Below are 22,700 nucleotides of genomic sequence, written 5' to 3'. Positions count from 1 at the left end.
TTCCTCCAAGTTCACTATGTGCTGAGTGTATTTTTGACTATGTTCTTTTATGCTATTTTCTAGTAAGTTATTTTACATTTTTACCATTTTCCCAAAGAGCAGCAATCCTCAAATCAGGCCATTATAGTATATGTCCAGATAGTAACATGTAAATATACATGAAGAGTCAGAGGAAAGGTCTTTCTGAGGCTGTTTTAAACAACTAGAATAAAGGGGAAGTGATTTCAGCAGTGAAAGAATCAGCAGGGACAGGAAAGTGCCAACTCTGATTAGAAGCCTTGAAAGCACTAACTGCACATCTCAAGGTAAAATAGGATTTTCAATAACTCACCCTGCATCACAGCACTTGTAAGTGGTGAGAGGTGATTGGAGGGGGAAATAGAATTTGACCTTTTCTTAGTGAAGTAAAAGAAGAAGTTCATCCATTGAACTGGAAGCTTTTAGTGGAGTTACTGGAAGACAAAGCTACAGCCTGAAAGGAACACAAAGTGCAGAGCTTGGCAGTTTTATCCGAGAAGGTGCTTCAATGGGTTTACATTTGATTGAAACTCAAAGAATTCCTACAAAACCAGTACACCTTTAAGATTTAAAATTTCTCACACGTTTCTCTACGAAATTCAACATACATAGAACGTTGCAAAATGCACTAAGTCCTTCAGAAAACATTACGCATTGTATAGCATAACAAAGCTTCTTAAAAAATATCTATATAATTTTCTATATATAGGAAATAGAAAAATAGAGCTTGTGAGATATTAAAGTAACTGTCTTGTACTGAGTTATATACAAAATATAGTCCCTTCCTCTTTCCATGTAGCAACTTTTTTTCATTTCATTGGATGTGATTGGTGTTAGAAAGTCTCAGATTTATTTCCCATTGGATGAAAATCCAGTTTTGTTTTAAAGTTTATTTACTTTTGAGAGAGAAAGCGCGCGAGCGAGCATGCAGGGGAGGGGCAGAGAGAGACACAAAATCTGAAGCAGGCTCCAGGCTCTGAGCTGTCAGCACAGAGCCTGATGCGGTGCTCAAACCCAGAGACCATGAGATCAGAACCTGAGCTGAAGTTGGATGGTTAACCAACTGAGCCACCCAGACGCCCCTCAGTTTTTTAAAAATCCATTCTAAGTCAACGATGGTACTGAAATGGCAACACACTGCAGAAGCTAAATGAGGTTCAGTTTTGTTTTAGGTATATGGCAAATTCTGTTTCTTGAAAATAAAGTTTTAACACCTATTTAGGATCTCTATCATTTGTCACTTTAACCACAGTAACTTCACAAATCTAACTAAGTAGGGGTAAGTAATAACAGTTCATCACCCTACAGTCTGTCTCTTGGAAGTGATTTTTAATAATTTCAAAGAAGGAAAAAAAAAGGACCATTTTATATCTAAAAAATCTGATGTGAGTCATTACTGATTTATTTTTACCCAGCATCTTTCACCAAGAGGCAGTAAATCTTAGTTTCACGAATGAATAATAAAAATGAAGAAGTAGGTAATTGTCTGAACCACAGTATTACTTATCACTAGAAGCAGATATATTCACCAGAAACCCACTAAGAATCCATGTAAGAGAAATGTCACATTCAAAAGAAAGCACTAAGAAATGGGAAAAAAATAATAATAATGTGAATGCATAAAACGATCAATCAGGGGGCACCTGGGTGGCGCAGTCGGTTAAGCGACCGACTTCAGCCAGGTCACGATCTCGCAGTCCATGAGTTCGAGCCCCGCGTCGGGCTCTGGGCTGATGGCTCAGAGCCTGGAGCCTGCTTCTGATTCTGTGTCTCCCTCTCTCTCTGCCCCTCCCCCGTTCATGCTCTGTCTCTCTCTGTCTCAAAAATAAATAAAAAACATTAAAAAAAAATTTAAAAAAAAAAAAAAAACGATCAATCAGGAATTAAATAAGTCAAGCAATGAGTGAGGGTGGTGGTCAAATAATGGCTACCCAAAAATGTGCACGTTCTATTCCCCAAAACCTCTGAATATGTTACTCTATGTAGAAAAAAAAAATAATTTGCCAAATTAGAGATCTTGAGGTGGGAAGATTGTCCTGATTTATCCAGGTATACCCAATATAATCATCCTACCAGGATCCCTACACGAGCTAGGCAGGAGGATCAGAATCAGAGATGTAACAGAGAAGGCAGACGTCTGAGCAATGCAAATGTTGGTACTAAAGACAAAGGAAGAGGCCATGAGTGAAGGAATGCTGGCATCCTTAAAAACTAAAAAGGGCAAGGAAACAAATTCTCCCCTTCAGCCTCCAGAAGGAATACAATTCTGTCAAAACCTTGATTTGGGCCCAGTGACTTCCATTTCAGACTTCCAACTTCCAGAACTATAAGGTGAGACATCTGTAGTGTTTTAAGCCACTAACAACAGAAAACTAATATACTTGGCTAAACATTACTCCTCAATTTCCAAATCTGCTTTCAATTAAAAGGAGTCATGTTCATTTAAAGAAAAGTATGAGCAGAAGAACACAAAGAAATATGTGAAATTGTCTACTCCATCCATTTTCAGTGCAATACTACCCAATACAATCAGGTATATAATGTATATTCACTGTGCATTTGGGAGGTGTGGCTCATGTTAAGGGACAATCTATTCATCTATGACTTTTAAGTCAAAATTAATTAAGCTGAAAATGCCACCTCACCATCTGAAAGTTTATCTCACTGTTCAAACTATGTTAACAAAGAATACTTCAGCTTTTCAATTTAGAAATGACTACTTTCTTCCTTGTTAGATCCTAATCGGCAAGGGAATTCATAATTAAAAATAACTCTAAACCTTGAGAGATAAAAAGCCAACAGTCCTATGATTCATATAAATATGCAAATTTTCTTTATGATTCTTTTAAACGAACCTGCTTTCTCTACTGTGCAAGGATGGTAAGTATCCTATTGCACTAATAACCTTTCAATATTATTAACTATGTTTTCCTTTTTAGGTCTGAAATAAGTACCTGGTTGCTGGTTAAGAAAAATCTCCTGAGAGGAGTGGCTGCTAAATTGTGTTTGTTTCTATAAACACAAAATATGTCATTAATCCAGTTTTATCCCAGAGAGGATAGTTGTTTTCCATGCATTATGGTGATTTTATTGTCTCTTATTAAGGAATAATGGCAAACTAAAGCAACTGCATTAACACAGTCTTGTAATAAAAAGTAACGTTTTTGCTTTTCTAATTAGTTACACTCATTTTATGAGAGAATGAAGCCAGATATGTTTGGTTATGTTTGAGCTGCAAAGTCTGTATTTAAAAAAAAAAAAACAAAAGCAAAAAAAAAAAAAAAACAAAGGAATGCCTTCCATTGATTTTTGGCACAGGTGTGCTAAGCTTCTGTGCACAACTGTTTGAAAAGCAAGGCCAAATATTAGCTGGAAAGAACTCCTCTTACCTCAAGAGGTATCCCAACAGTTACGTGCCAAAAAGGAGGGGGGCGGGGGAAGAGCCTCCCAACAAAAATTGTGTACTGAAATAATTACTCCCTTGTGTAATTAATTAGGTATATAGCGGGCCACTTGCCTTGCTGTAGGACCAAATATAGGCACAATTAGCTGCATTTGACCAGTTACATACCTGTGGATTTGGAGTCACAAGTGTAAAGACAGTAGGTGCTTTGAAAAATTGGTTCTCAGCAATTTGTAGTTCACTTCAAACACAGCTACACATATTTTAATAACTTACCTTTCTTTAATATATGCAGCAGGTATGTCAATGAAGTGCTTTCTCCTCCCCAACACCTGCTACTTTTCATAATCTTTACTCTTCTCTAAGTAAGTGACAAGATCTACTCTGCTGAGGATCTTTTTGTGAACAGAATGTAAAAAAGACATTTGCATGAAAACAGTTACTCGGATCATTATAAATGTCAGCCTTCCTTTCTCTAAGTCATAACTTTTATGAAATTTGATTATTTTTAATAAAGTGAAGGATTGATTCTTATTTTGCTTTACCCTAAAAGAAAAAAAAATCATCCATCAATTTAATGGGAGATTTTGTTATCTTGAGTACATTCACAGAAACGAAATGCCAACGAACTGTGACACACTGGAGGCAGAAGTGAGTTTCACTGCAGCATCCGGCTAAACCTAAGGGTTGCAGTTTATATCTGACTTGCAGCCCACATACGAGTCAGCGGGTCTGTTCAGAATCACAAGTCAATAGGTCCGTGTATGTGTGAAGCAGATCCCAGTTGCCTTTTCATAAACACATGGTAAAGGTGGAGGGACAGAAAGCTCAACAGTGGATTGGGAAAAATGGCCTAACAGAACTGAACTCAGAAGCAGTTTTACTACATCCTTGACATATGACAAGCAGGTGCTATTATGTGTGAGCACATCTCTTTTTACTTACAAGTTCCTACAGAAGGTGTTCAAGAGAAACTGTCAACTACCAGTGGAAAGAAAGTCAGCATCAGGTGAGAAATAAGTCTGGGTTTACACAACTAAAGTCTCCATAGTAGAGAGAATTTCCCAAGATCTAAGTTCTGTTAGACGTGGACAAGAGGCCTGCATTCCTCTTACTGACCAGCACACTCCCAGCAACCAAAAACCAGGCCTGGTCCATGGTAAATATTTGTTGAATGATGAATGGGTACCTAATTTGAATCAATGTCCAGTAAATTCTAACTGTGAACTCTTTAAGACCTTCAGAAAAAAACAGCTTTGAGCAAAAGTATGATTATTATACCTACTATGTTAAGAGAGAGAATCTCCGTGATCCATTTGTGGTAGCGTCCAAAAGGAAAAGTAAGTTAACCATATTTACTGAGTCTTAAAAGACCAGGCTAGGTGATTTGTGGTTAAATCTTGCAAAGCAGAAAACTGGGTAGAATTGTACAGAGTTTATGACAGAATGGTTTGGATTGTTGGATGGAGTGTGGCAACCACCTTGAAAAAGTCTTGATAAGCAAACTTATCTTAATGTATTGGTCATGGTTCTCCAGAAAAATAGAACCAATATATACAGAAAGAGATTTATTATAAGGGAATTACCCAATTATAGAAGCTGGCAAGTCCCAAGATCTGCAGGGTGAGTCCCAGCAAGTTAGAGACCCAGGAAAATTGATGGTTTAGTTCCGTCTGAGACCAAAAGCCTGACAGCAAGGAGACTCACTGGTACAGCTCCAATCTGAAGACCAGTAGGCTCAAGACACAGGAAGAGCTGATGTTTCGTTTGAGTCCAAAGGCAGGAAAAAAAGCCAACGACCCAGTGCAAAGGCCATCAGTCAGGAACAAATCTGACTCACTCAGGGAAAGGTCAGTCTTTTTGTTCTATTCAGGCCTTCAAACTGACTAGATGAGGCCCACAGACATAATGGAGGGCAACCTGCTTTACTCAGTTTGCCAATCTAAATGTTAATTTTATCCAAAACACCACCAGAGAAATACTCAGAAAACGTTAAAAGTAACCATCAGCCTCAATACGTACACTAATTGGTTCACATTTTATCCTCCAGGAGCCAGTGGGTAGGTTCTATTTGCTTGTTCTCAGGACAGTTTCACAAAGGGAGCACTGAAAAGTATTGTCTTGTCCTTATATTATTGAAATATGTTCATTTCAGTTCCCAAACTTTTATCTTACTCTTGAAATCTCCTGTTTAAAAAGATAAATCCTGGGGCGCCTGGGTGGCGCAGTCGGTTGAGCGTCCGACTTCAGCCAGGTCACGATCTCGCGGTCCGTGAGTTCGAGCCCCGCGTCAGGCTCTGGGCTGATGGCTCAGAGCCTGGAGCCTGTTTCCGATTCTGTGTCTCCCTCTCTCTCTGCCCCTCCCCCATTCATGCTCTGTCTCTCTCTGTCCCAAAAATAAATAAATGTTGAAAAAAAAAATTTAAAAAAGATAAATCCTTAAACCAAGGATTTGGTTTACATTTCCCATCCATAAGATTTCATGGTGATCTTATGACCAGCAAATTTAACATGTGCCTCTAAATGTGAAAATCACATTAGAAGATTGGGATTAAGATTTCCTACAACAGTCTCACAAACTGCACGCAGATAATTGAGGAAATACTCTAGAGCGTAAAACATCTGGATAACTACCTCAGTCCACCACAAACGGTGAGAGTGCACTCCTATTTCCCTGCCACATCAATCTTGACAACAAAAATGAAGGTAAATTCCATAATTCCCCCAAAATTGTGATCAAAATAGAATCCCTAGTCAAGTAATTCAGGTCCTAAAAGAGAACATTTGTTCTGAGAAATTCATCTGGGGTGATTTACCAAATCTCTGCTGTTGTAGATCAAGTCCTGGCAAACTACAGCCCCAGGAGCCAAATCTTGACCCCTTAATAGTTTACAGGAACACAGCCGCTATTGTTCATTTACATACTGTCTCTGATTACACACTGTCTCTCCAGCACCACAACAGCCACAAAGCTGAATCACTGTAACAGATTCTATGGCCTGCAAAGCCTAAAATATTTACTATATGGCCTTTTACAGAAAAAACTTGGTTAACCTCTGGATCTACATAGACACAGAAGTTTTATAAATGGACTTTCTCTGCAGAACAAAGCTAAATATTAATTCTGTAAAAGATTTTTCTCCACCAATTATCATAAAACTGCTTTTTCTTATTATCCTTTTATTTCCTTTTCATATTTTTTTATATGTGGTTTGTTAAAATTCTAAGATCACTTGACCTTCTCAGTTTCCTCAGTAAGAAAACCACAACTTTACATGTGAACTAATAATTATAAGCTTAGTAAGATATAAAAAGTAATGAAAATAATGATATTTAGCTGTAATATACCAAAAAATGTATCTACGTATGTGTGTGTGTGTAGTGTGTGTGCACACACGCTTTTATATACTTTGGACTCAATATCCTGTATATTCAATGAATTGTTAGAAATACATAATTGCCCCCCAAATGCCCAGTTATTGATGAAGTAATGCTAGCTTGTTCTCATAATGACAAAGCACCAGAGATAATTACTGAATGATTATTAATCTGGGATGAATATTCATTTAATCCATGTCTTTACAAGAAGCTTCACTACTGACAGGACACTAAATAAGTTTCTTTATGCCCATTTTAATTCTGTTTATTTGCTTTTCTACACTGCCATGACTTTAAACAAAGTAAATTCTGTTTGTAGCTTGACTTGGGAAGCCTTCGTTTCCTCTGTGTCCTACATCAGCTCCCTTAAACACAAAATGCAACTCTGAGAACAGTGATTAATTAGTTCAAAGATTTGCCATCTGTTTCACTTAAGTCCTACAAGGTGAGAAATGACAAATTTGGACTAAGAGAAAATAAATGTTAATGAGGCTGTGATTCTACCCTTTGAAACAAAAAAGAGTGGTGAGCCTCTCATGTGAGTCAGTGGTATATCAGCAAATGTTTAACAATTGCCTTTTGCAGTTTGAAGTGGGGGACTTGATTTGTAGTGTTTGCCTATTTTTGAAGGGTAAATACTCCCACAGCCAATTTCAAGCTATCACCCTAATGTCACCGAATGCAGAGCTGGGAAGAGCTGCCCCGTAGCACACTGTATTACAGTTTCTCCTCCATACAGGTACAATACATGTAATCGAACTCAAGAACATAGAGAATGAAATGTGGTAAAATCAGGACATGATGGGTATCTAACATTAATTTGATTTTCGTATAATTTACTTAATTATAGACTTATTGTTAGTTTTTAATAAACAGCTGTGTTTAACAATCACCTCACAAAATTCTTGAAAATTTAACAATCGTCTCCTACCAGCTGGTTCAAGTCTCCTTTCAGGAGTGGGTACAAGCCAGCTCCAACACATCACTGCTGTGAGACTGTATTTTGCATAAAATATAACCGCACTTTTTTTTTTTTAATGAAAAAGAACCTTCTTCATTATTAGCCTTTTCATTATTAAACAAACACCCTCAGCTTCACCTACTCCCTGTCATTCACAGACACACATAGGTACATACATGCACACAGTTTTATGGAACTTAACATCTCCTGGAACAAGGAATATAATACCCAACGGTTGTCACTATGGAATTGACAATTTCTCAGTGTTTTTATGGGCCGAATGCAAGACATCATTAGTTTCCAGTTTTGAAGGGTCTTTATCAAACTGTAAATCAGCATGTAAACTTCTAGTGAGTCAAGATAAGAATGTCTTAACCTTTGCAAATGCAATGCATAACATAATGCACCAGACATCACAAATACTCAATAAATACTTGTGAAATAAATAATGAATCAATTAATATTGCTCTGAAAAAAGATCCCATATTGTTCCCCCCAAATTTCCACAAACCAAATATTCAATAACAGACTGCAGCTAGCTCTTTGAGAAATCTTCAGTGGAAATATTTTATCCTGCAGCAGTACAGATTTCAAACAACTGCAGACACAAATGAATTTTTAAGTACTTTTAAGGATTCTATATACTTCAAAGGTTCGATTTAAAGATTGAATTACCCAGGAAAATCAACAAAGCCTACCACTGCATAATACTAAAGGCTTTACATATTTATAGAGTACCTAGAAAAGTATCTAGTTTATTTAAACTTCAATAAACTTCTATTGAAAGAAAAACGCCTAATTTGGCTAACAAAGAATTATAATAATACCACCGCATTATTAAATAAGAGCTCCAGAATGCTAAAACTTTTGTAAAAAAGAGAGAGAGAGAGAGAGAAACAAAGACTTAAGCTGACCAAGTTCTTTTCTAAAGATAATGCTCAAAAGACTTGATTAGGCTATAACTGAAAATATTAGAATCTTAAATCACTGTGTTTTTTCAAAACATTTTGGAATTTTTGTGAAATATATATAAATTAGTCCTTGAATGTGTGAAAGTGGTAGGAAGTCGGGGAAATGTTTTTATTTAGTAGATATTGAACACCAAGTCTTGTCACCCAGGAATAAGTTTTTCAAAGGAAAAGTCAAAACACTATCAGTCTTTCTTAGCCTGTTAATGTGACTTACTAAAGACACTCACCCCTGTATGATTCCCAGATAGAACCTTCTACTCTCAGGTCAAAAACCCATCGTAGGCCTTCCAAATATCACAGCAACATTCTTGTTTGTTTGTTTGTTTGTTTGTTTGTTTGTTTAATGGAGACCCTAATTTCTCCCTCCTCCATCAGGAAACTTCTCAGAAAACCAAATTTTCTCTCTTCTGATTTTTGCCTCTCTTCCTCCTTTGAGTTTTGCCTGATTTCATATACCCACAATATTGGCAGCTAATAATTGTTTTCTTTACCCATGCCAGCTTCATCTCTGGCAATTCTCTAAATAGGTTCTCCAATCTCTGATTGCTTAACACTGTGAACACTTACGCAAAAGGTGACTGTATTGCATACAATTCTATAGGACCTTAGCATGGGTAGACTACCGTAAGCCCTTAAAGATACCCTTAAAAGTAATTGAATTGGTATAACTGGAAAGCATTCCAACATTCAAAAAGAAGGACCATCTGTTGTCAAAACATGTGTAATTTAGACTGAAATAAAGGAAGATTTTTACCACCAAAATCTATGCCTGTTGAAGTTATTTCACAACCCTATTCTATTAAGATTTCCTGTAAGTATATACATATTCACAAAACTTTAAAATAAAAATGTTTCCATAAATGTGGAGTTTATTAATATTTGGGCATAGTTATTTAAGAGGTGTTTTATTACCTTTCTATGATAAGAAACAATTTTTTATTTCTCTTTTCACAAAGCTATTAAAAAATAACTTTTGAGACTTACAGTCAAGGCCAAGCAAAGAACAGCTTGGGTAGAAGAAACATGAGAAATAGAATCATATCTTTCACTACCATACTTTTGTCAATGAAAAGCTTACTTACAATAATTCATCTAACAAATATTGAGAATCAATTTTGTAGCAGAGATCATATTAAGTACCAAAGTTATAGCAGTGAATGAAACTAGAACAAGTCTCTTAATGATGCCATACCCTCAGTGTTTGCAGGTATAAAATAAGGAGTTTATGATAATAAGCTTCCATCTCTAAAATATTATAGTCTGTGAAATAGAAACAAATCATATCAGATGAATTCCTTTTAAAAGCCACATTAATAGTTCTCTTCAGCATCTTTATTATAATAAACAGGAAATGAATGAAGGAAGTCCAAAGGTAGAAGCTTCCAGTTATAAAATAAGTCATAGGGATAGTATGTACAGCATGGTGACCACAGTTAATAACAAAATAGTAACCAATTTAAAACTAATGTACTGAATGGCTTGTTAAAAATACTGTGGTTTTTGACATGTTGGGGGAAGGTGGCTGAGTAGGAGGATCCTAAGCTCACTCATTCCACAGACACAATAAGGTAACACCCACATGGGTGTAAATAACCCAGAAAACTACCCAAAGACTGGCACAACAAATGTTCCGTAGCTAAATGTAGAGAAAAGTGTACCTAAAGAACACAGAAAGGGTGGAGACAGGTCAAAAGTCAAATTGACTTGCAAGACTCTCCACTGGAGAAAGGCATGGTTGACATGGAGAGAGGGGAGGACCAGAACCCCATGCTGGGGACCACAAAAATGAAAGATTGATATGGGAAAGGTAAATTCCCCCTAACACATGGCTTTGAAAACCAGAGGGGCCTAACCATCAGTGTGGCCTAACACTTGGAAATTAAAAAATCAGCTCTGGGAGAGCCAAAAGGGTGGAATCCCCACCCTTCAAGAGACAGTACAACAAAGAGCCCCATTGAGATATGATATAAAAGCAGCAGTTGGAAAAATGCCTAGGGTATACAGGAAGATTTATTCACTACTCTCAGAACACATGCTGGAGGTACACGTATCTTTGGGAGACTTCCCCAATAACAAAAGATCTGGCAGGTACCATTTCACTCCCCCACCCCCAGCCTAGATACACCAATACCTGTGGGAACCAGCATAGTGCAACATCTCCACCTAACTTGCCAACAGCATGCCTACATCCATGTTCTTCTGTGGGGTATATAAAGATAAGTAATATGACTGATAGAGAATTTAAAATAATGGTCATAAAGATACTCACTGGACTTGAGACAAGAGTGGAGGACCTCAGTGAGACCCTCAACAAAGAGACTGATAACCAAGAAGAATCAGAGATGAAAAACTCAAGGAGTAAATTAAAAATACACTAAATGGAATAGATAATAAAGTAGAGGAAGCAGAACAGACCAGCAACCTGGAGGAGAGAGCAATGGAAAGCAATGAAGCTAAACCAGAGAGAAAAAGAATAAAAAGTAAAAATAGACTAAGAGAACTCAGGAACACCATCACACATAATAACACATGCATTATCTTAGAAGAAGAGAGAGAAAAGGTAATAGAAAGTTTATTTTAAAAAATAACTGCCAACTTCCCAAATTTGGAGAAGGACACAGATATTCAGATCCAGTAGGCATAGAGAACCCCCAAGGAAGTTCAACCAAGACACACAGATATTAAATGGCAAAAAGTGGTGACAAAGAATTTTAAAGCAGCAAGAGAAAACAAATACATACAGGGGAAACCCCATACGGCTATCAGCAGATCTTCAGCAGAAACCACAGGCCAGAAAGGAACAACATAATATATTCAAAAGGTTGAAAGGAAAAAAAAACCTCCAACCAAGAATACCCTATCCAGCAAGGCTATCATTCAGAATAGAAGGAGAGATAAAGAATTCCCTGAACAAAAGTTAAAGGACTTCATCACCACTAAACTAGTCCTACAAGAAATATTAAAGGGGACTCTCTGAATAGAAAAGGAAACACCATAAGTAGGAATAAGAGAAGTAGAAAACACAAAATCAGTAATATTAAATATATCCATAAAAATCAGTCAAGATATTCACAAAATAAAAGGATAAAAAGTATGACACCTTATACCTAAAATGTGAGGGGTGGGGGGAGAAGAATACAGAAAGGTTCACAAAGAATACAGATGGTTCACATCTAAGCAACCATCAGCTTAATATAGATTGCTATATGCCTAAGATGTTTTATATATAAGCCTAACGGCAACCACAAATCAAAAACCATTAAAAGACAGCAAAAGAAGAAAAAGGATTTCAAGTATATCACTAAAGAAAACAAATTGTGAAAGAGAGCAAAAAAGGAACAGAGCACAACTACAAAAACAACCATAAACAACAAAATGGCAATAAGTATATACCTATCAATAATTACTTCAAATGTAAATGGACTAAATGCTCCAAAAGACATAGGGTGACAGAATGGATAACAAAAATTACCCCTATATAAGATGGGTGACATCTATAAGATACCTAACAAGACACTCAATTCAGACTTAAAGACACATACAGATTCAAAGTGAAGGGATGGAAAAGCATTTATTGGGTCAACAGATGTCAAATGAAAGCTGGGATAGCAATATTTATTTTGGACAAAATAGACATTAAAACAAAGACTGTAACAAGAGACAAGGAGGACATTTTATAATCATAAAGAGAACAATCCAACAAGAAGACATAACAATTCTAATTATTTATACATGCAACTTCTAATTATTTTATACATACATAAAGCAGCGAATAATATAAAGGAAAGAACTAATAGGCATACAGTAATAGTACAGGACTTTAACACTCCACTTATACCAATGGATCAATCATCGACATAAAAAATCAGTAAGCAAACAGTAGCTTTGAATGACACACTGGGACTACATAGACCTAACAGATATATTCAGAACATTCTATCCTAAAACAGCAGAATTCACATTTTCAGGCATACACAGGACATTCTCCAAAACAGATCACATATTAGGCCACTAAACAAGTCTCAACAAATTCAAAAAGACCGAAGTCCTTTTCCAACCATAACACTGCATCTTTTCCAACCATAACACTACAAAAACAGAAATTAACCACAAGAAAAACACAAATACGTGTTCTCTGGAAAGAACACAAACACATGGACGTTAAATAACATGCTGCCAAACAATGGGTCAACCATGAAATCAAAGAGGATATCAAAAAATACATGGAAACAAATGAAAATGAAAACACAAAGGTCCAAAATCTCTGGGGTGCAGCAAAAGCTATTCTAAGAGGTAAATTTATAGCAATACAGGCTTACTTCAAGAAGAAAAAAAAAAATCTCAAATAAGCAAACTAATCTTACACATAAAGGAGTTGGAAAAACAAAATCTCAAACCAGTAGAAGGGAAATAATAAAGATTATAAGAGAAATAAGCAAAATAGAAACTAAAAAACAGAACAGATCAATGAAACCAGGAGCTGGTTCTTTGAAAAAATTAACAAAATTGATAAATCTTTAGCCAGACTCACTGACAACCAAAAACAAAACAAAAAACAAAAAACAAAAACAAAAAAAAGCATGCACATGCAAGAGAACTCAAACAAAATCACAAATAAAAGAGGAGAAATAAATGACACCACAAAAATTCAAAGGATTATAAAAGAATATTATGAAAAAATATATGCCAGCAAATTGGACAACCTAGAAGATTGGATAAATTCCTAGAAACATAACCTCCCAACAGTGAATCAGGAAGAAATAGAAAATTTTAACTGAATACGAGCAATGAAATTGAGTCAGTAATCTAAAAACTTCTTCGAAACCAAAGTCCAGGAGCACAGAGCTTCACAAGTCAATTTTACCAAGCATTTAAATAAGAGTTAATACCTATTCTTCTCAAACTATTCCAAAAAGTAACAGAACAAAAGGTTCTAATTTCATTATATGAGGCCAGCATTACCCGGAAACCAAAACTAGTTAAAGGCACCACAAAAAAAGAAAAAAGAGAGCTTATAGGCCCTTGTTGCTGATGAATACAGATATAAAAATCCTCCCCACCAAAATTACTAGCAAACCAATCCAACAAAACATTTAAAAAATCATTCACCACAATCAAGTGAGATTTATTCCTGAGAGGCAAAAGTGGTTCAATATTCACAAATCAATGTGATACATCATATCAACAAGAGAAAAAATAAGAACCATATGATGATTTCAGCAGATGCAGAAAAAGCATCTGACACACTACAATACCCATTTATAATACAGACCCTCAACAAGATAGGTTTAGAGAGAACATACCTCAACATAATAAAGGTCATATATGAAAAACTCACAGCTAACATACTCAATGGGGAAAAACAGAGAGCTTTTCTCTTAAGATCAAAAACAAGACCAGGATGTCCACTCTCACCACTTTTATTCAACATAGTATTGTAAGTCCTAGACAGCCATCAGACAACAAAAAGAAAGGGCATCCAAATCAGGAAGAAGTACAACTTTCACTATTAGCAGGTGAAATTATACTCTATATAGAAAACCTTAGAGTCCATCAAAAAAAAAAAAAAAAAAAAAAAAAAAAAAAAAAAAAAAAAAAACACCACCTGCTAGAGCTTATAAATCAATCCAGTAACACTGTAGGACACAAAATCAATGCACAGAAATATACTGCATTTCTAGAGACTAATAAAGAAGTAGCAGAAAGAGAAATTAAGAAAACAATCCCATTTACAATTACACCAAAAATAATCAAATATCTAGAAATAAACTTAACCAAGCATATCTAAGTCCTATACTCTGATAACTATAAAACACTGACAAAAGATCGCACACACAAATGGAAAGATATTCCATGCTCATAGGAATATTTGGGAATAACAAATATCATTAAAATGTCCATACTACAGAAAACAATCTACAGATTTAATGCAATCACTCTCAAAACAAAGAACATTTTTGACAGAACTAGAATAATATTAAATTTTCTATGAAACCACAAAAGACCCCACTAAGCCAAAGCAAACTTGAAAAAGAACAAAACTGGAGGTATCACATCCTAGATATCAAGATACATGACAAAGATTCAGTAATCAAAACAGTATGGTACCAACACAAAAATAGATATATACATCAATGGAACAAAACAGAGTGCCCAGAAATAAACCCACTATTATATGGTCAGTTAATCTTTTATAAAAGAGACAAGAATATATAAAGGAAAAAGTCTCTTCAACAAGTGGTGTGGGAAACCTGGAAAGCTGCATGCAAAAGAATTAAACTGGACAATTTTTTTTCACTATAGACAAAAATAAATTCAAAAAGGATTAAATACCTATTTGTGAGACCTGAAACCATAAAAATCCTAGTAGAGAGCACAGGCAGTAAAATTTCTCTGTCACCAGCCACAGCTATATTTTTCTAGACAGGTCACCTGAGGCAAGGAAAACGAAAGCAAAAGTCAACTATGGGACTGTATCAAAAGAAAAAGCTTCTGCACAATGAAGGAAAACAACCAGCAAAACTAAAAGACAACCTGATGAATAGGAAAAAATATTTGCAAATGATGTATCTGACAAAGGGTTGGTATCCAAAATATATAAAGAACTTCTACAACTCAACACACAGACAATACGCACACACACACACACACACACACACACACACACACACACGTGCACGATCTAATTAAAACAGGTAGAGGATATGAACAGATGTTTCTCCAAAGACGACATCCAGATTACCAACAGACACGTGAAAAGATGCTCAACATCACTCATCATCAGGAAAATGCAAATAAATCAACAGCACAGTAAGATATCAACCTCACACATGTCAAAGTGGCTAAAACCCAAACCACAAGGAACAAGTGTTGGTGACGATGTGGAGAAAAAGGAACCCTCTTGCAATATTGGAAATGCAAACTAAGGCAGCCACTGTGGAAGACAGTTTAGAGGTTCCTCAAAATATTAAAAGTAGAACTACTATGTGATCCAGGAATCGCACTACAGAGTATCTACCCAAAGAATATAAAAACACTAATTCAGAAAGATATATGCACTTCTGTGTTTATTGCAACATTATGTGTAATAACCAAATTGTGGAAGCAACCCAAGTGTCCATCAACAGATGAATGGATAAAGTAGCAGTGTATTCCATGAAAAAGAATGAAATCTTGCCATCTGCAGCAACAAAGATGGATCTAGAGGGCATAATGTTCAGTGATATACGTCAATGGAAGACAAATATAATTTAATTAATATGTGTAACTTGAGAAACAAAACAAATAAGGGGTGCCTGGGTGGCTCAGTTGGTTAAGGGTCCAACTCGATTTTAGCTCAGGTCATTATCTCATGTTTCGTGAGATAGAGCCCCATGGTGGGCTCTGAGCTCACAGCACAGAGCCTACTTGGAATTCTTTCTCCCTCCTCTCTGCTCCCCCACCCAAGCACACACATGCTCTCTCTCAATTAAAAAAAATTTTTTTTAAAGGAACAAAACAAACGAACAAAAAGAAAAAGACAAACCAAAACACAGACTCTTAACTATGGAGAGCTGATGGTTACCAGAAGGCAGGTGGGCAGGGGGATGGGTGAAACAGGTGAAGGGGATTAAGAGTACACTTATGATGAGCACTGAGTCACACAGAAGTACTGAATCATTATGTTGTACACCTGAAACTAATATAACATTGTACACAACTATACTGAAATCAAAAATTTTTTAAATAATCAAAAAATCCTGAACTTGTTTTTAATTTTCAGATTAGGGTTTTTTTTTATTAACCTTGAAAACTAATTTTAAGAACTGTTTTGTTGAATATAGTTACAGAAAAGTTTATAAATCACCCAGGAAATATCACCAGATAAATAAATCCACATAACCCTCCAGATCAAGAAACAATGCCCTCCATGAGTCTTCTTTGTGTACCCTCCCAATCATTACCCCTTTCCCTCCTCCCAGAGGGACCTTTATCATGAATTCTAATACTTACTACAGTTGGAATTTTCTATAAATTGAAGTATGCAGTATTATTTTCGCCAGACTCCTTTATTTCATAAGTTTATGTGTGCATTGTTGCTTCTAGCTTTAACTTGCCCATTTTCATTGTGTAGAGTACCCCACTGTGTAGAGTATTCCATTGTATCAACGTCTCACAATGTACTGATCTATTTTTGAAGAACATTGGAGTCACGTTCAAATTAGAGCTTACATGAAAAATGAAGCTATGCTCATTTTTACTCGAATTTTTTGATGCACATGTACATGAATTGTTCTTGGATATGCATCAAAGATAACATGCTGAATCATTAAAGTAATTTAAAGCAAGAAAGTTTATCTGTCAGGGCTTTCGTTTGTTTTGTTAATATATATCCTAAATGTATTCCCACATTCATGTGTTTCCAAATAGATAAGCTAAAATTAAAACTACAAAATTAATAATTTAAAGACATGATAGTTAACCCAAGCAATCAGAATCCTTAAGAAGGAGTAACCAGTGTTGAGATAAACACACACACACGCGCACAATTGGGTTCTAATGTGTTATTGACATTACCTTGAAATGTAGTCATCAAGGGCCAAAATTTTGAAATAAACCAAGAAGTTCCTCAAATCCTAAAATTTAAGTGATTTCAAATTGTTTCATAATTTTTCAGAAATGCCTCTTTAATTCTTGTAATTCAAGTTAGCTTTATTTTGACAATATCCCATTACTTGGCGTACACTACAACTTTTGGTTTCTATATGTGCTAAATTTTTAAAATGAGTAATTGTAGGGGTGCCTGGGTGGCTCAGTCAGTTGAGCATCCGACTTCGGCTCGGGTCATGATCTCACAGTCTTGGATTCAAGCCCCACCTCGGGCTCTGGGCTGACAGCTCAGAGCCTGGAGCCTGTTTTGGATTCCGTGACTCCCTCTCTCTCTGCCCCTCCCATGCTCATGTTCTCTCTCTCTCCCTCTCAAAAATAAATGTTAAAAAAAAATTTTTAAAGAAAAACTACTCTGTAGGCTGTATTTTTTTATCTAGGATAATTATAATTATTCTTGAAGTTTTTTTTAATGTTTATTTCTGAGAGAGAAAGAGAGCAAGAGGGAGAGAAAACAGGGGAGGGGCAGAGAGAGAGGGAGACACAGAATCTGAAGCAGGCTCCAGGCTTCAAGCTATTAGCACAGAGCCTGACGCAGGGCTCAAACCCACAAACCTCAAAATCATGACCTGAGCCAAAGTCAGACACTTAACTGACTGAGCCACTCAGGTGTCCCATAATTATTCTTAATTCTACTGCTACAAGATCTCTCTTAAAGTACTCTGATAGTACAATTGATGGCTGGAACAGCAAACTGAATATTGTGGCAGATAAAACAGTAGTATGCCTTAATCATTATACATGCCAACCACAGTTTTTGAAAGGAATTGCTAATTTTAACACTGCAAGAAATCCTTACTTAAGGATTATGCAAATTAAATTTCAGTGAATCCCAACACTGCGTCCACAATCCATAAGAGTAAATTAGTTTTAGTTTCTGGCAACTATAGCACTTACATATTAGCCTTTTTCTTAGCGTGTGTCCCATGTGTGGGCTCCCACTGTTTAAAAAAGTATGCAAGTACACACTTAGAGAAATAAAAAGACTAAGACTTTATTACAAATAGTTATAGTCACTGTCCATTATCAGTAGACCAATGACTACTTAGAGACTGTGTAGCTGGCAAATCATGTACTACACAATTCTTATCACTGTCTAGTTGTAGCAAGTTTATTTTTTCAAAAATTAACACTTATCCCCTAGAACACAGGAATAGAAGAAAAAGTCAAACTTACGCAGGTGGCAAAACATCTGATATTTTCAAAATCACGATAAAAGTCAGCAATGCAGATGCACAAATGATAGGACCAGGTTTTTCAAGTACTACTTGAGAGAAGCACTACCACTTAGCTGCAGATACTCTGATTAAATTAAATGATTCATCTTTTAAGGCACTGTTTAAATCTGAATTTCCCTATTCACATGATGAGAAAGGGCTTCATGTGTCACCAATTACAGTGACCTTGCTCACCGGTGATAGAGGATGGAATATAATGCAGTTTCAGCTATAGCCTCCATTATAATATGGACAGGATTAAACATGACAGAAAATTGATCATTTTCCAGATAGTTTAGGCCAGTCACAGAGTAATCAATCAGACTGTTGTACAATTGATGACACAGAGGTCAGACAGTCCATATAACTAGGTTCTTTTTCATCATACTATAGTTCACCCAGGTAATTCAGTCATTATGACAGCCAAAATTTGTGATTGATTAGGTGATTTTCAGTTCAGTTCTGAGACAGCCGACATCAACCCCACTGTTTACCATTCAGTACATTACTTTTCCATTTGAAATGAAACTGTCTCAAAGTAAATAATAATTTTTGAGGCCAAATAGCTTTAATAGCTGCTGAGTGGAAATGCTGGCTGAAGAGCCATCAATCTAGCTTAATCCTAGTACTGCTTTAATCCACCTCCACATGTGCTTTGGTTTCAAAGTAACTAAACAGTAATAGTGGGACAGTAGAACTCTAAGAGTGCAACTAATCTTTCCAATTAATTGTGCAATGGCCAGACGGAGAATTCAAATCATTAGACTGATTAATAAAAATCAAAAATTAAGTTAAATTCACGTAATCCAGATCTCCAAAACAATGTTCAACTGTAACATAGCCTGGGGGTCTCTTTCAGTTATGAAGATTTCCTTAAGAAGATGCCACTTAAAAAGAATTTTAAAGGGCTGATGGCAGCAGGATGAAACACAGTGGGAGTTTATTCCTAGCAGAGCAAATTTCAGAATCATAGGTAGAAGGCCATGCAAGGGCACACTGTGACCAAGGAATAGCCCATAGGTCAGCACAGTTGCAGCAATGCAGGAGACCCAGCCAGAGGGGTACACATGGGTTTCAGACCTGAATTAAAAAGCTAAAGATGCATCATTAAAGTATGATGATGATGAGTTTTAAGAAATAGAGGTGCTCTGAAACACGTTTTAAAATTACCCTAAGGTACCATGCAGCGAGGATTAAAGCAGGATACGTCTGCAAATACAAGCACTTACAGAAAAGGCCGCAGTCCAATAAAGACATAAATTTGAACTTGGGCAATAACTGGGATGGTCAGGAAGGTTCAGAGAAGAGTTGTTTAAAAAGTTGAATAATGAGATTTAATGATCAACTGAATATAGGCAAGGTAAAAAGAACATTCTGGAACGATATCTAAACCTCTGCGGGAAATACATGTTCAGTTTGAGATGAGAAACTTAAGGTTCCTGAGGTACTTTCATATGGAAGTCTCCAGTAGGCAGCTGAGATATAGGTTGTTGGACATATGAATGAGCCGATTATTGGCATACACAAGTGGTAGTTGAAGGTATACAGATGGGTGAGGCCATTGGGGAAAGTATACTCAAAGAGAAAAGTAACAGGACCCTGTGGAATACCGATAAGGCTACAGAATACCAAAAAAAGGGAAGTAAAAAGTGATACAGGTCTGTTTCATCAGATAAGCTTTGACATAACTATAGTGGTACAAGATAATTAGTCATTTTGACAGCCTAGCATTTCTGCTCATTTCGAGAATTACCAGTTCTACATAGCAGGAACACTCCCCAAGCAGTCAAGGGTGGGGAGAATTTCAAGTTGGCAGGAGTAATTGGCAGTGGCAAAACCATCAGGAGGTGGGTACTAACTACTGTGACGTGAAAATGTTTATTAGGTACGTCTCTGTGGAGGTTTTTGTTGAATCCATCAGTAGTGGGCAGAACACACATCCTGATAATACAAACGGACACTTGCTATGTGTTGAATTGTGTCTCCCAAAAGGCTATGTGGCAGTTCTGATGTCCAGGACCTCAGAATGTGATCTTGTTTGGAGATGGGATTGTTGCGGATATAATCACTATCACTACATTAGGGTTAGTGTCCTTATAAGCAAACAGCCACGTGAAGACATGTGTAAGGACACCACCATGAGAATGACAGAGGCTGGAGTAACACAGCTGTAAAGCCAAGGAATACTAAGAATTGACAGCCGACACCAGAAGCTAAGGAGGAGAGCCAAGGAAGGGTTCTCGCCAGCCTCAGGAGGAACATGGCCCTGCTAACACCTGGATTTCAGACAACTAGCCTCAGGAATAAAGCGAGAATTTATTTGTTGTTTTAAGGCACCACATTCGTGGTGCACTGGTACATTGTTACAGCAGCCCTGAGGTAAAGGGACGGTTCTGAACCAGGATATGCTTGATCGCTTTTCACGTAGTCTCCTGATCATCGGATATCTATGATCTAATTTCAGCAAAAGGTCTGAGTTAATTCAAATTTAATTGAGAAATCATTCATCTTTGTATTTTTAATCACATGATGTCAATAAACAAGTTAACTGAATTTATACTTCAAAAATATATATATTCTTCTTGTCGGGTGCCTTACTTAACCGTTGTTACACATGGAAGGTTAACTAGATAATTAAAGTCGTTTCCTGGAAGATTAAGGTCAGAAAAAATAATTAACCTGAATCATCTAGGTGATAAATTTTTTAAAAGATAAAAAAGGGAGGATCGGTGGTATTTTCTCTTGACCTGTATATAAAAATGCTTCAATTTTCAGGTGACTTTTTTCATGTAAGGAATATGCAAAAGTTCTAGTTTTTAAAGATACCCATTAAGCTCTCAGAGGTCTTACTTTTCACATATATTTTTCATTATCACTGTATCTCTCCTAGCAGCAAAGAATATTCTAATAATTTTTTTTAGCTAGAATACCGTATCTTGAAGTTCTTGGAATAACCTATGTGTTTTATGTTTGCATTCTTTCAGGAGAGAAAAATATATATATTTCAAGAAAGAAAAAAATATATCCAGCACCTGAGGCAAAATGTAAGGAGAGAACGCGCCAACAAATCTAACTTGCACAATAAATCTGTTCTGTCAGATCCTTGACAGGCATGTTTATGTTGACCTCTTTTTGTTTGGAGAGGAAAGAAACTGGTGTTGATCGAGGGTTACAGTAGAATAAAAAATAAATTAGGACATGAAATAGCAACATGGATTCCCCCCCCAACCCCGTCATCCCCAGGTCAGGACTCTGTTTATTTTTGTTAGTTTGCTATGCTTAGAAATGCAAACTGCAGTGAATTTCCCTTTATACTTTCTTACAAATGGGAAATATTCCTTTCTTTGCAAGTTTCACGGAAGCTGGGAACGCTAATACAATAAATATTTCAATGCTTGATTATGGTTGTACCTGTCTTCAAGTATTCAAAATATTTCATTCTGACAAATAAAAACCCTAAGCCATTGGTACGATTTACTATAACAAGCAGCTTTGTATCATACCTATCTGTTCACTCCATCCAAATCTCCATTTGAAAGGTAAGTCATAGGACTTAGAAGTCTGTATATATGTCCATGAACAGATGTGTATGCGCCCTTTGTTTTGTGTTCAAGATCTTGGATATACTAGACAGAAAACTTTTTATTGCCACCTTTTTTTTTTTAATTTTTTTTTCAAGGTTTATTTATTTTTTTGGGGACAGAGAGAGACAGAGCATGAACGGGGGAGGGGCAGAGAGAGAGGGAGACACAGAATCGGAAACAGGCTCCAGGCTCCGAGCCATCAGCCCAGAGCCTGACACGGGGCTCGAACTCACGGACCGCAAGATCGTGACCTGGCTGAAGTCGGACGCTTAACCGACTGCGCCACCCAGGTGCCCCATATTGCCACCTTTTTAATGAAACACACTGGAATCCCAGATCTCTTTTAATCCTCTTAAAGTGAAAAAAGAAAATGTCTCTATATATAAACAGATCTGGATTTCACAAAGCACTATTATAAAAATATGAGATCTAGCACAGTAGCAAGAAAAAAAAGGAAAAGTAAGAGGTACTGGAGATCAGAAGTAATGATTATTTTACATCTATGACAATTCTAATATCCTC

The 22,700-nt window shown here is 36.4% G+C and overlaps 1 long non-coding RNA gene across 8 annotated transcripts in view; it reads right to left on the bottom strand.

Moving 5' to 3' along the window:
* Positions 1-22,700, bottom strand: part of LOC147572493 (uncharacterized) — a 378,670-nt gene that overhangs the window by 159,561 nt on the left and 196,409 nt on the right. For 7 of the 8 annotated variants that reach the window (XR_015246110.1, XR_015246105.1, XR_015246107.1 and 4 more), the window contains one exon: positions 15,065-15,163. The exons of the other annotated variant lie outside the window; for it this stretch is intronic. This is a non-coding gene — a long non-coding RNA (uncharacterized LOC147572493). The remainder of the gene's footprint in view (positions 1-15,064; positions 15,164-22,700) is intronic. 8 annotated transcript variants of the gene reach the window in all.

This window comes from Puma concolor, chromosome E4 (assembly GCF_028749965.1).
Source record: "Puma concolor isolate L17-30 chromosome E4, mPumCon1.1.hap2, whole genome shotgun sequence".
Lineage (NCBI taxonomy): Eukaryota > Metazoa > Chordata > Mammalia > Carnivora > Felidae > Puma > Puma concolor.
This window is presented reverse-complemented; position numbering and strand designations above follow the sequence as displayed.